Source organism: Monomorium pharaonis, chromosome 3 (genome assembly GCF_013373865.1).
Source record: "Monomorium pharaonis isolate MP-MQ-018 chromosome 3, ASM1337386v2, whole genome shotgun sequence".
NCBI classification, from domain to species: Eukaryota; Metazoa; Arthropoda; class Insecta; order Hymenoptera; family Formicidae; genus Monomorium; species Monomorium pharaonis.
The window spans coordinates 12,701,183-12,719,034 of NC_050469.1; the positions used below are offsets into that span (position 1 = coordinate 12,701,183).

The following is a 17,852-nucleotide window of genomic DNA, read 5'->3' on the forward strand; positions in this document are numbered from 1 at the left end:
CGCTTCGGAGACGACAATTTATACGTCGCAATGTCGCGTTTCAGTCGCATTTATGAGATGATAAACCGGAATCGTTTCCGGCGAAGTCGCGCGCGCGGTAAGCATTTTTTAACCCCGTTGCGCGACTGATAAGAAAACGCTGGGCTCGTTATTTAAACACCATCAAGCACTTCCGGCCGCTTGTTTACGAAAGTAGCTGACGGCTTTCCTGGAATTGATGAACGGGAAATTGAAGGCGTTAACGGATATATTTCTCTGGCAAACGGGCTCCGTCGCTCCTCCCCGTTACTCAATAAGGCGACTGTGGGGAAGGTGCAATATCCTCGAGATGATTATTAGAGATTACTTAATTAATGAATTTAGCTGCCTAATAGCCAGATATCCTACAAGACTGTCGGACGTGTCGGAAAATTTACCGCTCGCACGCGGATTCAAGCACGGCAGAGAGCGAGACGATACAGAGAGGGTGGGTTTCGTAAAATTAATGATCGTAATGGCCGGCACGTCCGGTATCTATTACCGCGAGCACCCATCGATAATCGTTAACCGAACGATGGGAGCCGCGCGGCGGAAAATCTATGGCGGATCGTGCGAGCGGCTAATGCGCAATGGTAGATGTAATGTACCGATAAGAGAACGTCGCGCTATCAATCGACACGCCGCGCTCACACTCGCATTCCTCTCGACGCTCGCTCGCGCGCGCAGCCTCGAAACCGATCGTATCTCCGCGACGTTTTCTTTTTCCCGCGCGGCGTTACGCCTCGGCGCGACGCGGCGCGCTCGCTCGCTCGGCGTTCACGCTCGGCGATCCCCGGGATTAAGAGGAGGATAATAATTCGTGGCGGCCGTGAGAGATCGGAGCGAGATTCCCGAGGATGATTGTCGTTGGCGAGGAACGGGGCATTAGTCGCACGGTAGCCGATGCCGATGGATACGCACCGCTCACCGTGGCCGGGTGGGTGGGTGGAAGGGAGGGGGGGGGGGGGTGCGGGGACGTGAGGGAACGTCGGAAAGCAACGTCGGTCGGAGGATCTGATGCTGACGGGTATTAAAATTAATGGTCAGCCGTGTACGCTGACGTGTCACCTTATACCTCCATGCGTCATTTTGATTGACCAATAAATTATCTCCCTCTGAAGGAGGAGGGAGAGGGAGGTTTCGCACGTGATGGCCGCCGATCTCCTCTCGCTCTTTCCCTTCTACAGAAAAAAATGCGCTCTTTCGTCGATCTCTTGGTATTGGTGCTCGATTGCACGGGAAGATACGAAGTGAGCGCGTCAGCGACGATTATCGGACACGTCCGTATGAGACGAGTGAAAATTTCATTAGCTTCGTTAACTTCATTTTTGGCAGTCTTATTGTAGTAATGATAACATTTCTAGACATTAAAGTATTTATGTACATTGCGCAGATGATATATATAGAATATAATAATTGCAACGATAATGCAATCTAATACGATTAAAATTGGAGAGAAGCTAAAAGCGTATATCAAAGAAAGAAAAAAAAAAAGATCAACAAAGTTATATTACAGCGTCATAAAGGACCCGTTCCTGCCGTTTTAAAAATAGTCCTACGATTCTGCCTCGATATGCCCGGCAGTCTAGACTGCTTAACGCGCGATTCCAGACGCGCCGCGCGGCGATAATAACGAACTCTCTGTCTCGCGAATTTCCCCGAAAAGAGGGGCCCCACAACCAGGGCCCTTAATGGCTCAATCCGCATGTTCCGGCAACACGATGTGTGGGCCAAACGGCCGCCGCGCGATCTCCCCTCCGAAATTTTCTTTCCGGCTCGAGTTCCCATGGAAGGCGCGCGTTTACCCTGGGCAAAACTCGATGGGGACAAAACTTGCGCGTTTGCCTTGTTTTTAGACGCACGAGCGGCCAAATGACTGGGACGCGCCGCTCTCATGCATGAATGCAACGTCAGCTGCCATCCCGGGACGTACGGCGAACTCTTCATTAACCGTGCAGAACATTACGCGCGCGCGCGCGCGCGCGAGGGGTGCGACGGACGCGATTCGCAAAATCGACGTCGACGTGAAATCCATTTTTTTTTTTCTCCTCTTTGAAACGACGGCACTCGCCTCTGGACGAGAAGGTAACATTGCAAGGAATTATCTTTTAAATAATAAACAATTTTATGAAGGTTGCAATATTTTTCAAGAGTTTATGTAAATAACAAAGCAATTTCGATGTTTGCAAAAAAGATATTAATCACTGGATGTTCCATTGCTATGCGGATAATGTTGAATCTGTGGGCATAATTTCTGATAAAATCGTTATCACATTAGTTATTCGTGCAAATCAACAGTCTGCGCGTTGATGATAAGACAATATCCAATTTGCGAATGTTTCAAATACTACCGTTCAATATCAGCAATGTTATTTGTTTCCGATGCCTACATATCAGATGTATTGATATTGACTTTCAATTGATTTTTATTAAAATTAATGAGAGTTTGAAAAACTTATTTTTATTATCGCCAAGATAGTGACAATTTCATACACATATTTTTTTCTCGCATTAGTGTATCACTTATCTACTGCAATTTATCTAGCTACGATATCTTCTCTGTACTTTATGAACACTGAATAACTTCAACTGTCAATTATAAGGAATTTATCGCAAATTGATTTCGATCCGTTTGTTGCATAAGAGAAATAAAAAAAAAGAGTACGACGCTCTATTTTTATTTGTTCCGTGTTTTTATGTGAAAGGAAATAGAAACCTAAACTTATCGCGTGATTTCATTGCAACCCAATATGGTGTGGATAGAAGAGGGCGTCTGTAAGGCGATATTGTCTCGCTATTGATCCGACCCGTAAGATCGATCTTAACGAAAATTAAGTGAGAGAGTGCCGTGACATAGGATGGCCTGTGACACTTTTTGAATCACGGAGAATCTCGACGGGCCCGATGTGATCCGTATTTAGTTTCATAGTGTCATGTCCAGCTTAACGCATCCGCGCCTCCGGACAAGTCCAAACTCCAAACACGTCTTCCTGTGAACTCCCTTGCGCGTCACAGCTCTATCCAACAGCGGGACCCGTTGGTGCCCACTTCCCGGCGAGTCCTGTAAAAACAGGTTACCCTTAAATTAAAAGGAAACACAATATTTCTCTTCTAATAGAAATTACATTCCGCAGTAAGACAACTGTACTTTCATGTAGAAATGCATTTCAGTGCCTTCATTGTTAGAACGTAATGTGAGTTCTCAGACTGTTCTCTTTATAGTACGACCACGGCGAAGAATTATGACGACGAAATAACCAGGTTTTACGTTAGGAAGGTAACTCTCTCGTAAAACTTCTCTTTTGCCTGTTAAACTAAAAGAAGTGAGTTGTACCATACGCCATTCCGCTCAACGACTCAATACTGACCATCGTCGCCGTATCGTGTTGCTGTTTTCATCGACGAGCTCTATCGCCACTTCACCTTCAACGAGAGCGACTTCGATAAAGAATTTTTTATGAAAGTCCGAGCGCGCGCGACACGTCGACATTTCTCTCTTCGGCAAATTCAGTTATGACAATCGGAGAACGATCAGCGACGCGGAATTCCCGAACGATCGTTGGTAGCCAATAGGTGGATGAGTCACCATCTTCGGGCCGAGCGTAGAACGTAAAGAGTCACGGCGAGCACGGAGGGAGGGTAGAGAGAGAGAGAGCAAAGGGGTAAAGAGAGCAAAAAGGAGGAAACGAGCAGCCGAAGAGAACCTCTAAGTGGTGGGGACACCGCCACGGAGTGGTGGTACTACAGTGGAAAGAGTGGAAAGAGAGAGGTGGGACCGGAGCTCCGGGACCACACACGACGCTCCACGCGTCTGCGACTCGGTTACATTGCTTAATTGTAAACGACCCAGTGGCTCTCATCCGGCGGTTGTTTGCTCGCCCCGATTATCCGCCTGCCACATTATACCCCGCGCACGAATTTGCTCGGATCAAATGGAAAACTGTCGCAGCAGATTTCTTACGTCTAGTACGTTTAGTTTATTTAAAAAATTCCAATTTTTTTTCAATCTACAAAGTTCACTTTATTTGTTTACTCATTGTTGATCTAATGATTACGATTAATTCGCATTGGAATAAATGTTTGGGAATTAAAATATTAATTATTTTGTATATTGCATTTGCACTCCTTGAAAATATTTGCAAAATAATTGCATTTTTTTAAAAATAATCAATAATTATATGTTTTCCGTTTTATAGAACGTGTACATGTACAATTAACATGCTCGTATACTGCAAATGGTTATTGCATATGAAGACATGACATAAACTGACAAGGGTATTCGGAACCGAACGAAGTTGCAGGAGGGAGAGGCACGTTCATATCTGTAACATCATCAATTCTGTCGATAGTTCGACATGTCGGTTTCAACTAATTAAAACCAGGATCTCATCGAGCTTCTGGCTTCCCTTCCTCGCTGTTTAGCCTCCGCCGCTGGTTGACCTCCCTGTTCTCTCGGCTTTCGGCATTCCTCAAACGTCGTCTGTACCCCTTTCACGAATATCTCGTGTGTCCTCCTAATAGGCTTACATAATGCCACCGAGAGAACGACAGGAATAGTAAATCTATTACCGTGAATTTTACGGGTGTGCAACGTGTTACGCTTTATCATCTGGAATTCTTACACGTAAATTTTACGTTACAAGTAACAAAATCGTAACTAACGCAATAAAACTTACAAGTTTCGTACTTCGTAATAATTATGGGTAAAATCTTTTTTTTTTTTTTTAATTGAAACATTTCCAACCTATTGGCATCGTATCGGCATTGTGCAGCATGCAGACGGCCGATACCAATTTAAACGCCACGGCCAACATATGCATCGCGGGGCGAACGAAGCGAACGAAGTTAAAGCGACGCGAATCCACAATGGATCCCCTTTCGAAGTCTCGACTCATGTAAAATAAGATAAATGCCCGAATCAATCGCCGGCGCACAATATTCCCCCTAATAATCTGTAACAGATCAGGCGTAATCGAGCGCATCGCGGCCGAACGATCCGAAAGGCGGAATAGTGGGAAAGGCCGGAGTCACTCGGAAATCGTTAGCGGGTCCGTTGACTGTCGTCGTATAATACCGCGGCGATCCCGGGGGCGATGTCGGCCACGATAATGATGCGACAAAATCACGCCGCGGGCAGTCGTCGGAGAAGGATTCCTCGATACGCGTTCCTTGCTCTCGTCCCTCGCGCGCTTTTCGTCCCCTTCTGTATCACCTTAATTCGCGGGTGGCCCGCGTGCCCCACACACGTGGAACGAGACAGACGAGGTCGGCGTCGCGCCGGGGACGGGATTACGATCAATTACGGTGCGACAATAGCGCGACGTTCTGCGGAATAGATATACGTCGAAGAGGGGGGGAAAAAAAAAATTGCGATGAAGTTGCGATCGCCGCACACGGCGACGCATTAAACATGAAGTTACCGTGTCGCAACCGTCGCCGTGTGGCGCACCGTATTCTCGAGGCACATGTATAACGTAAACGTGATAATTATACGTATCTTGTATTTCCGGGGGCCGTAATTCAAGCGCGATTAAATGGCAGCCTCGCGTAGCGGGCGATATAACGATCGCGTGAGTGATATCGCGTAGCGCTGTCGAATCGATGTTTTCACGTATTACGCACAAATTGCCTTAGCGAAGGGAGAGGACGCTCCGCTAAAAGAAAACGCGTGCGTACGCGACTTGTCATTTTTTTTTTTTTTTTTTTTTACTGTTATTAACTATACCTCAATCTGAGAACGGACGGATGAGTACTGGACGGTTGACAAGTGGCAAGTGGCAAATGAGGCGGTGATAATTCAAGAGTGTCCGGGATAAGATTAAACACTCAGTATTTGTGGAAATTATTTCAAGTAGATGAAGGTTTCCTCGTATAATTATTAATACACGATCTAAAGAATGTTTTCTAAATGGAGCATGAACTGATTCCCGCTTTTGGCTGTCTGCCAGTTCGTCATATCGTAAATAACAAATTAAGTCAAAATATATTCTAAATCGTAATTTAATACTTTAATTAAAAATATTAAGTTCAAATAAAAACTCGATTTATTTATTACTTCGGCTTCTCTTCAATTGAATTTTACAATTATCTGCGAAAAAAGTACAACTTCTATTTTCAAGTACACGATAATGAGTTTTTCAAAAATTCGTGATAAATATATATTTTCAGACTATCAAGAAAATATTCTTTATTAAAGATAACTATTACTTGTTAAAAAAAAAAAAAGTAAATCGAGCAATTGCTTTTTTCTCGGCGGTAGAATAAACGTTTTTTTCGGTGTGTGAGAAATAATTCATGAGACTAACAATTTTAACGCATGCAGCGTCTATTTAAATATCTACCGCTGTGTGTATTAAAATTTCGCCGGAATAACGATAAGGCCGCGAAGGGGAGCGATTGTGTGACGGAACGGCGGTTTGTAAATTCGTCGTAGCGCGCCGCGCGGATCCGCACGGTTCTCGCGGACCCCGGGGTTTACGGTTTACAATTTTCTCCGCGGCGCACGGAGGGTTAAGTGTCTTCTCAGGGGAGCAATAAACGGGAGGCGGTAATCGTAAACATAACGGCCGCAGACATTTTCACGCGTTTCAAGTGCAGTTAGCGCGATACTTTGCTTTTGTGGCCGGCCTCGCGAAACGTGGTCACGGTGTTTAAGCGATACCCACGGTTTCGCGCCCGCGCGCGGGCGCCGCACGGCGGATTCTCGGTACAACCGGCGGTTTTCGACTCATTAAATTTCACGCTTTGTCCTCGCTTTGTCAACTCGTTCTCGCTTAAACATAACAAAATCCCTTTACGGAATTAGAAAGCCGCGAGAGAGAGAGAGAGAAAGAGAGAGGAAAATCACAGAGATCAGCCGCTCGTTGACAGCGACCGCCGCCGTCTTTCCCGTTAAATCGCCGATTTCTCGACTGTACAAAGGCGTATCTGTAATTAAATAAATATACGCGATGATCAATTTGTAATTATTATAAAAACCAAGGTTTTTTTTTTTCATACACCGCGGAATGTTTACTTATCGGAAAAGCTCAGAATTTTGTGAAAATTTATTTTTTATCTTTGAAAATTATGGATTTTGTTTGTGCTCAAGGATGTTTTTGGAAGGATGCAAAATCAATTAGCAATAAACCCATGTACATTTTTCTTGCGAGTTTTTATTAAAAAAATTAGTTACAATAGAAGACGTTACACTACATTTAGTCTAAATTGGTGGTTGTATGTTTAATCACCTTTCGAATTCTTTATTTTCATTGAGTATATTGCGGACCATGTGCCATATTTAATTCATATGTAAATCCTTTCAACATTTTTAATTTATTCAAAACTTTTCTATATAATCGTATGATTAAGGAAACATTAATAAGTTTATTTCAAAGCTGCATTAAAAAAAAATTCATTTATCTAAGATTTTTTAATAAAACCGCTGGAGAATCTCCCCCAAAATTTCTTCCTCGGTAAATCTTTTTTTTCACAACGAACAATCCCATTAAAATCTATTCCAATCACTTTCCACAGAGAGAGATAAGGATTTTTAAATTAGTGGCACAGCAGCCAATTGTATGTTCAATGTTCGACGAAGTCTACGGACCTATCGATACCGTTCGGATGTTACGCAACAGCTCGCGAGGCGAGGCGCCGGCGCCCTTGCGATTGCGCCGGGGGGACAGGAGTCGCGCCCGTCGCGACGCTCTCGCCACGTCGAATATAAGCGCACACGATTCGGTATCACCGTGCAGCCGCGGCGAATGTCTTCGGGGCGGCTAGTACGCCGCGTGTGACGGTGCAGGCCACCCATGTAGCCGTTGTTCGCTCGCATCTATCATGGAGCCACCTTCTTTTCCCGGCAGCTTAAGCCCCAATAAAAGCCCCCGGTTTGTGCCTGTGTCTCCGGATCGAGCAAAAAATCGGCCATTACCTCGCGAGAGCGGGCCATCAGAGCCCGATGAATCTAACCCGGTAACTCGAGGTTCGGGCGTGCGTTCTCGCCGCGACGATCCTACGATCCCTCGCCCACCCCCCCCCCCCTTCTCCGCTGCTTCCCTTTTTTTCCTCCCCCTCCCCCATCCGTGTCACTCTCAACCCCCTCGGGATCGGCCGTTGATACTTATAAGTCACTCGGTGTGTAATATCAGACACTTGATCTTCTTTCTCTAAAAAGCGTCTGTTATTATCGAAGACAATTTAGAGGGCGCGTTAATTATGCTGTAGATAATTTCACGTTAATGATCACTATACTTGAGTAACTGAAAATCGCACAGGCACCTGTTAGCGTCATGAAGTAAATAAAAAGACAGTGGAAACTCGAGATTTTTTTCTCAGCCAAGGCTTTCGAGCGGGACTTTTAAGAATAGCAAGCGCGTATTCGACAGCCGAATTTCGCAAGCAAACTGTTTTGCAAAACCTCACGTGATCGCTTGGCAAAAGCGGTGCCTTCACCATAATTAACAATTTGAATTTACGTTTGATATTTGTAATTTGAGGGGCAGCGTTTAACTGCCGAGAGACGATCGATCGCGCAATGTACAGCAAACAGGGCGCGGTAATCAGGTAACCAATCTTCTCTTCATCGCTTAATTATTACAGGCGTACGTAGCGCACGCAAACCATAACCGCTGATTTACAGCGACGGAATTTATCACGCCGGTAGCCGCCGATCGATTTACGTGGCGCGTAATCGATCGCCCAATCCCCCCCCCCCCGTGTCCAATTGTTAATTCATTTACATTTTCAATTGCGCCTATCGGACGCGTTAATGAATGTATCGCGCGAGCGCGCAACACTTTCCCCACCGCTACATTGACATAAGAACGTAGAAAAAGCGAAATTCCGTGATCCAGATAGTTTCCGAGCCGTGCGGCCTGAAAAGACCTTCGTTATTACGTTTTCTCGTACAACATTCTTGCATAAATTTGACGATAGCGTCGTCTCATCTAGCGCAGTGCCTCTCAACTCGCGATTTTTGCTCGGAAAGCTGATTCTACGACTCTAAATGATTTCACAGCACATAGAAAAAAAATTAGCCTCAAATCTATAATTATTGTTTCGTATATAAGTATAAACGTAAAATCTTCTTTAAAGAATTTGATAATCTTAAAGTTTTTAATAATAAATGTGAAATAGGCGATACCGTTAAAATTTTGTCCAAACAAGTCTTTGAATTGCAGTGACAAGAATTTAGAGAGTGTCCTGTAATTAAATACTATACTGATTACTTTTTTCTTGCTATATATACGTACCAAGTTTTCTAAAAAGCTCACGCATAAATTAATGTAATGCCATTTGTCGTAATTTAATTTGCTTAAATCAGCGCAAGACGTTTCGGTTACTTTTCCAAAAATTGCTAACTACAAAATAATAGCAATTAATTCCCGCCAATTATTATCAATCAAAATTTTGCAAGTGAAATATCTCGTGCATGCATTCGGTTGGACTCGATGTTCTACGTTCCTGGAATAAAAACTGCTGCCGCGGGGACGCGGATATCTGGACGCGATCGTTTATGTATAATTTGTGGAAAAAAGGATTGCCGCGCACGCGGGATAATTCATGCGCGCGATAAAAATTTAATCGCGCACACGAACGGTTTAAAGAGTATCACCGAGAAAGAAAGTGCATCCCTCTTCCCACGGTGCATTTTACGACGGCGGATCTGACTGGTCGGCGTTCATGAGAATTTATTAACGTCCATTTTCTGTTTAATTACCAGCATGCGGCATGCGCTGCCGAGAGACGTTCCCTAAGAGAACCGACACGTTCCGCTCGGGGACTTCGGCCGTCGTTAAAGTTATCGGCCTGAAAACCACACGGACAGAATTCGTCTTCGACACGGTAATGTCTTACTCGTCGCGCTATCGATCCTTAATTGCAAGCGCAGCTGAGAGCATAACTGTACGGTGGATTTAGATTTTCGAGTTCGATCGCCGGTGACCGTGATTTTACGGGACGGCCACTTACACGGCTCTCACCGGGCGGGGATGCGAGGAGGAAAAACCGGATACCGCGCGCTCTTCTAAAAGCTGCAACATGAGATGCTTAAGATAAACCGGTAGATTATACGTGAAACCCTTATATGGCGCTCTACATGCGATGTGCCGCGAGTTACGTCGAAATCGTTGGAATAGACCGGGCTCCAAACGTTCCTATAAAAAAAAAAAAAAGAACCGAAGCGAAGAAGAGAACGTTTCGGACATTTTACAGCGCAATCTACGGCGTTCCTTAATGAAATCCGAAAACTTGCAAACATCAAATTCTTCCGCCAGCGTTTCAGGAAGATTATTCTCTTTCGTACCTCACCGTCGCAGGCTGACGCAACGGTAGTCACGATAAAAGCTTTCGATATGCAGAATTTGATGGCGCAACGCGTAACATTCGCGAGCGATAAATATTCATCGATGATTCATTACTTATTCATCCGTTCAATAAATTAGCCGCTACGCGGTGATCACACTTCTCACGTCTAATCGCCGCGGTACGGGGATTAAGATTGAATAAACGCATTTGCAAGTCAAATAAAGATGTCCACTTGCATTTTGCGACGTATTTATAATCATCCGCGTTAACGATCGCCATAAACGTTCTCCCGAAGCGGCGTACATGTTTACAAACGGCGAAAGCGAGCTCTCTCTCTCTCTTTCTCTCTCTCTTTTCTCTTCAGTTCCTGTAAACTTCAATCTGCACAAATTACACGATCCACGAGTTAACGATCACACGCGTCTTTTTACTCGCTTGGCATCGAAATAATATGCACATACCTATCAATTCTTAACGCATAATATTTATATTACGTTAAGCAATAAAACCTGAGCGTTGAAATTTTTGCGCTAACAAAAATGTTTCTGTACATAATTTGCGAGTAGTGGATATTTTACATACTTTATCTACAATTGTGATCGTGATACTGTAATTATTACTGTTAATTAAAACGAAACGCTGAAGAGGATAAGTGTGACGAGACCCACAACGCTTCTAGTTGCGCAAATAAATGTTAGTGCTCAAATTCTATATTTACCGGCGATATTCAAATTTCCCACGTTGTGCGCGCCCAACGAAAGTTGTTCCACGGTGACGCGATTCGCCCGGTGCGAGAGCGCCGTGTAAGTTTTGCTCTACAAAACGAACGAAGGCACAAAAAGAGAACGAAGATGGACACCTCGATAAGTCCCTTTCCGCTCAAGCCGCCTGGCATTCCGGGGCCCGTAGTCGGACACTTTCTTAATCGCTGCCCGTTCGTTTGCATGGAAACAATTCGGCTACCGACTTAGGTGACTTCAGTGACATTCCCCAGGGCGGGGATTGGACGAAGGGGAGAGAAGAAGGAAAGAAAGAGAGAAAGAAAGAGAAAGAGAGAGAGAGAAACGCAAAGTGATCCATGGGACCCCATGGGTTCCACGGGTTACCGCCGACCGCGTGTGTGTACGTATGCGCACGCGTGTATGCGGGGCCTCTGGCACGGGGCCCAGTTGGGTGGTCCCATTCCGCTGACGCGTTCACAACACCCATCTCTCGCTATTATACCCCTCGGTGGCTTCCTCGCTAAGGACCTTATTAAATATTGCTACACGCGAAATCTCATTCCGTTACGTACCCCCCTCCTGCCTCTCTCGTATCCTTCCCTCCCTTCCCTGCGTACCCCACCCATTCCACCCTCCCCCCCTCGCCCCTGTCTTCGTTCGCCCGCCCGCCCGCCCGTCGTGCGGGACGCAGGAATGCGCGATCCGACGCGCCACCCGTTAGATCTTCGTGAGAACGCGTGGCATCCCGCGCACCCCCTCCTTCCTCCCCCACGAAAAGCCGCTGCGACGATATTTGTCGAGAGCGTGAGTCCTTTATCTGCGAGAAGTAGTATTCTAGAGATTGTGTGCTGGCAGACACGGGAGATGTTTCTCTCCCAATCAACCTTGTGGAGAGATAACGATTTGAAAATAAATTAAGTATGATATGTGTGTACAAAAAAATCTCCTCTGTTTCATCCCTTAAAAATTTCTAAAAAACTCTCACCTCAGATATTATTCCGTCAGAATTTACAGTTTCAAAATAAAATTATTTAATGTTCAACAACTATTCCAAATAAATTAATGTTTGTAAAATATAACGATTTTCTTGTCGACAATCTTTATGCCATCAGGATTGATGGTCAATGTGAGAGACGCGATCGGAAACGATCGTCCTTTCCGAGCAGGGCACGAATCAGGGGGGGGGGATTGGCATTTCTTTTAAAGCGCCGCGCGTTATCGCGCAAGTGAACGAGCCTTAAGTACTGCCGATTACGGGTAATAAAAGCGTTCGGCTGTCATCCGGGGAACGCTACAGCGAGTCCTGCGAGCAAGAAGTGTCCAGGACGGAGAGCCACGAGAGCGAGTGTCTCGATCATCGCTCCGTATGTGTGTACGCGTGCGATGCGCGGTATTACGCGGTCCCCACCGTCTTTTTCGGGCCCCCGCGACTTGAAAGAAGCCCGGTGCTCCGCGGTGGCCTCAATTGTTCTTCGCCGAAGCCATTTTCATGCTGGCACGGTTAACGACTTTTCATTACTTTAAAACGCACGACGAGCACGACGAGATCGTTCATCTTCGGTGCCGAGGTATGTCCGATTGACGATGCGCCGTTTACATTCCGCGCGGAATAACGGATGGGTCTCGTGATGCGGAAAAAAGAGAGTGTTAAGGGATCTCTTACCTTTCTTAAATTATAAAAAGAAATTATATATGAAATAGTGATTTTTTTTTTTAAATCTCACTTTCCACAACTACTTATGAAATAGTTAGGAAGAAATGTTGCTCCTCTGCTATAACAGTAATAACAATTTATTAAAATTGCGATAACAAAAGAAATATGAATTAACGAACAAAGTAAAGATAGAAAAGAGCAACACGCACCTTAAAAAGTGAGACAGCTGCCTTAAAGTCTAAACTACAGCTTCTACATTTATTTGCAAAAGATATCAGAGCTTTCAGCCGTTTACCCCACGAACGCAGCGGCGCGTATCTGAACACCAGCAATTCACCGATACGATTTCCGTTGGTAAAATGCCTTTTGTAAAATGCGATAGTGCCCCCTCGAAAGCGTACGATCGCGTCTTACCACATCAGGTCCTCGTCGACGGTGGAAAGTGCGATTATTTCTGCTGATTAATGACAAGGCTCCCGGTGTGTACGACTGTTCTTCCACTGATAAGAAGCAGCCCTCGGGGAGTGTGTATTTGAGATCGTGTCCCGGCATCGGTGACTTTGTAATGGGGTTGAGAACGCGGCCGCGCGCGGGTCGCGGCGGCTACGTTTTGCGCCGGGCGCTATCGTGGCCCGGCGCAACCATCGCGATAGATCATCCCGGTCGCACCCATAAACAATAACTTACACTTCGCCGACTCGTAAAGTTAGACCTCCTCCCCCTCCCCCTCCCCTCCAACCACTCTCGCGATTTCTCAACCGCGAAGCGCGCCACCCGACTCCTCTCTCTTTCTCTCCCTCAGGTTCGACCGTTGCAACTTCCTCGCAATCCTATTTTTCTCTAAAGGGAAAATTCTTGTCTTCGTCTGCCTTGCCCAAGGTAAGGTCGACAGCTTCCGCGGTAATTTGTCCGCGTGGAAGTACGTGCGTATTTTTTATAGTAGAAACGAACGCTTTGTTGCGTAACGTTATACCTTTCTTTCGTTGAGTAATTATCTACAATTTCTCACGACATGGGAGCGCGTAGTACGCAACGTGTCTCGGGTTTCCTTCGATCTTCGTCTTCCGAGACTTCCCAATGCCTCATTCCTGGTTGCAAAGCTCAACGCATTTCGAAAAGTATAACGAAATCGTGTCGTGTTTATATGTCGCATCTTTAACAGAATTTAAAAGATTTATTAATATTTAATTTTGTTTTATATATCTATATATGAACGATAAAAAGACTATTTTTCAGAGAAACAAGAATAAAAACACTTTTTCTAAATCAAAGACAAGAATTGACAAGATTATCACTTTTGATAATCATCGATGAACGGTGTGATTTACGTTATACACAATACGTATATGTATAAAAAGGTATGATGTATGCTGAATGTCACATGCAACTGACTAGTAACACTAGACTAACCCCTTCTTAATCTTCCAACAAGACTTCGCTCTTACTTGCAGCTACATACTTTTCGACTTCTAACAGAAAGTGCCTCTCTCTCTCGAGGAAAAGATAAATTACTAAATTCCTTTATTCGAGATAAAGTTTCGCATCTCTTATTTACCTTCACTAAGCTTCTATTAAAATTTTCATTACAAATTGAGAAAAATGAATTGGAGATTATATTTTAACTAATTACATTTTATTTCCTTTCTATTTATTTTATTCAAATTAACCGAATTTTAATCTCTAATTTATTTTCCTTTCTTAATGTAACAACGATTAAATTTTTTTTTTAATTTTCTAATTGATGATTTAAATTAATGATTTAATTGATGAGTAATACTCGATTATCCGGTAGAAACACATGCCAGATTATTCGGTTATCTAGCAAATTCGCCATTGCGACATTCCTAATAAACATCACGTTACTGTGAACCAAAATTGTATTATTTGGATTTCCATCACTCTGCAACAATTATGCTTCCTTCGACTTAAGATCGGACAATATGTAGTTACAGAGGAAATTAAAGGAAATTACATCTTCATTCTTCTCTTACATAAAACTAGACAATTGTCGAATATTTTCAAATATGATTGCTCCGCAGAATCGCTCGGGAGGGAATGAAGCTTCAACTTCATCAGAGGCGTCGCGGGGACGTACACCCTGTTGGCACACGAAGGGCCATGCCCGCAAACGTTGCGATCCGTTACTAATTATAAGCACGACAGTCAGCAATCAGGAACAAAGGGCTTCTTGCCTCCGCCGCGGATCCTCTGTCGTCGTTTCCCCGCGGTAAAAGACGAGTACACGGTGCACACGTGTAAGACGTGTACGCGCACGATACGTCGGCATGACTTACGAGCCTTAGACTCGGTTCCTATACACCGCCTTATAACTCAGAAACCGGCGATAAATCTGATTCACCCGGGGTCCTCCTCACCCTTCTTCGCCCTCCCTCCCTCCCCCCGTCGACCCGCGCAAACCATCGCGGGCGCGCGCGAAAATAATAATCGCCATAAATTATCGACGGAAATCGCGCTCGGTTTTGCCTGTGACCTCGAGGAACACCTCGAGTCTCTCTCTCTCTCTCTCTCTCTCTCTCTAAGTCGCGTCGGGGTCTCGCCGATGGCTTTCAAAACGTATTCAAACCCGAGCGGACACCGGCGCGACGCGCTTTAATGGTTTCGCCGCGACGTACCCTTTTGAGAACACGTCGATTATATTACACGCGACTTCGTACGACCCTGAATATCCCCGAGTCTGAGCCTTAGAAGTTTCTCGAGGCAGATCCATCCTCGCCGATCCATCTTGCGATCCACGTCCGCGCGCTCGTATCTATTTTATCCCAAAGCCATTAATCCTCGCTCATTGTGGCTAAATGCGACTAACATGATTACCGTGTCAAACCAAGTTTAATCTGAAACGTAGCGATATCGTAATTTATATTAATTAATCGAAAGTTTTTATTAAAATTCAACCACCCATTACTTCGTGGTAAAATGGTTAAAAACTGAGTTGCAAATATGAATTGTAAGATGGGTACGAAATTTCAAATATATCTAAATCATTTTGCGATGCTGATTACACGATACATTTACCCGCAAACGGCATTCGCTTTACAGGCCTTTTTACGCGTCTAGTATACTCGGGTATTGAACGTTTCACAGCTAACAGAATCATTATCCGCGCATTGATCTTATTAAGCCGGTAATCGTTATAATTCCGGGCCGCGAGAACGAGAGCGCCACGATTAATGCGATCGCTGATCACTGCGGCCCGATATTTATGCCCCGATCCGCCATGAGAAATGATCAGCGCTGCTGACGGCGTCTTCTTATTGATGCCTATATACATTTATGAGCATAGCTAATGACTGGTAACGAACGATTCGACAAGTGAGGCCGACTTCCTGGTGGATTCTGACGGGAGTGCCGAGGTGGTCTGCCGATCGTTAAAAGATCGGCGCGAAGCCCCGCGCGATCCACCTTCAAAGGCCCGTTGACAGGTACACATTAAACTCTCACCTCCGAGACACGACGCATTCCACGACGCCCGCGTTTCAAGCGGTCCGTTTCTCGCATTTGTCAACGTTGTGCGATGCGGACGATGCGAGAGGCAACCCCGCCGAAGTGTCGTTATAGACAGAGCTGACTCCGAGTGCCGTGAAAATATATATACCGCGCGCGAATACGTTCCGGGATTTAGAAATAGAACGAGAGTACGTTGCGAACCAAGCAAAACGTGTGTTTCATCGCAGTCATTTTTTTTTTTTTTTCAGATAAAACAATTAATTGAAAGAAAGAAATAGCGATACTCTTAATTTTTCTTTCCTCGCATTTCAGATTTTTAAAATATTAATACTGTTAAAAATATGAACATGTAACATAATTATTTAAAATCTAGAGAAGGCCAATAAACGGTCGTAGCAGGATCTTAGTACATATTAATTATTGAGTATTTAAAATTAAATTATTAAGAATTCATAACTTAACAGAAATAATAACATTAATTTTAACAGTAATTTTATATACATTATCTAATTCTTTAAGTGCAGATATTTTTAAAACGCATATTTTAAGTTGAGCCAGAATAGTAATATCGCAATATTAAATTGATTTATTTAATATTACTGATACTAACAAGCATTTATTATAACTTAATAGATATCTATAAATAAATATTGATATTACCGCTTCAATTTAAAAACTAAAAAATTTATATTAAATCATAAGAAGTATTATATAATCGTTTATAGCTCTTCTGTAGGTATTAATTATTTTTTCTCAATTATTGTATTAAAAATATAAGATTAAATGTAACTTATAATAAATCTAGAAATAGAATTCAAATAAAGTCAAATCCAACTTTTACAGTCTTACTTATATAAACCGTTTCTCCTGCGTTGACTCTCCGATTATCGTAATCCCGGTAGTCGCGGTAATGGACGCGTAAGCCGCTTTGTCATTTCGTGCGAAGGAGACCGTCGGTTGAACGAGAGATTTCACTTCGTGGCGTCGCGACGATTACAAATACGATGAATCCAAACAGGAGAAACGAGAAGGGACCCTCTTGCGAGTCGATCGGCGACATATTGTCTCGTGGCGTCGAGATGAATACGTGCGAAGCTTACCGCTTCGGGACTCCCCCCCGGAGCAAATCCCGACAAACGGCCGGAAAAGTAAGTGTTGTATCGTGATCCAACGTTATCGGGTCGTTTTACCAGGGCCACCCTACTCGCGATGAAGCGTGGGGGGTGCGCGGTGCCGATAGCACGAAGGTCGGATTCTGCGGACGAAATGGTTTTCGCCTCCGCTCTCCCTCCCTCCCTCCCACCCCTTCCCCTCCCCCGCCCCTTCTTCTCGCAGCCGCACCGCTTCGCTGGAAAAGGGTCGCACCCTCCGACGTTTAGCACCAGCTCCGGGAGAGATGTTTGATTAAATAACCACACCGATGAATTGAAACAGGCGATGAAGTGCATGACTTGTGTTTCGGGCGAACGGGGGTGCATCACAATGAGAAACGTCGTGAAAACACGAGATACCGGACACCCGACCCGCTCCTTTGGAATGTGATTCTCTCGACTGGATTATTTTATTGTCTCCGAATGGGACGAAGTGCGAGGCCGCCATATGTCAATGAAATAATGAAATCCTACGAGATGTGATGGCGAGACGTTAGTAACAAAGTTTAATTTTCTTAATGATTACGTTATCAATTATAATTATAATGATAA

At 44.4% G+C, this 17,852-nt stretch overlaps 1 long non-coding RNA gene across 1 annotated transcript; it reads right to left on the minus strand.

The window, feature by feature from the left end:
- Positions 1 to 2,463: 2,463 nt before the first annotated feature.
- LOC105829153 lies at positions 2,464 to 3,583 on the minus strand. Its single transcript, XR_001138470.2, has 2 exons — positions 3,167 to 3,583; positions 2,464 to 3,079 (listed from the first exon to the last, which is right to left on the minus strand). It is a non-coding gene; the product is annotated as an uncharacterized LOC105829153 (long non-coding RNA).
- Positions 3,584 to 17,852: the final 14,269 nt, after the last annotated feature.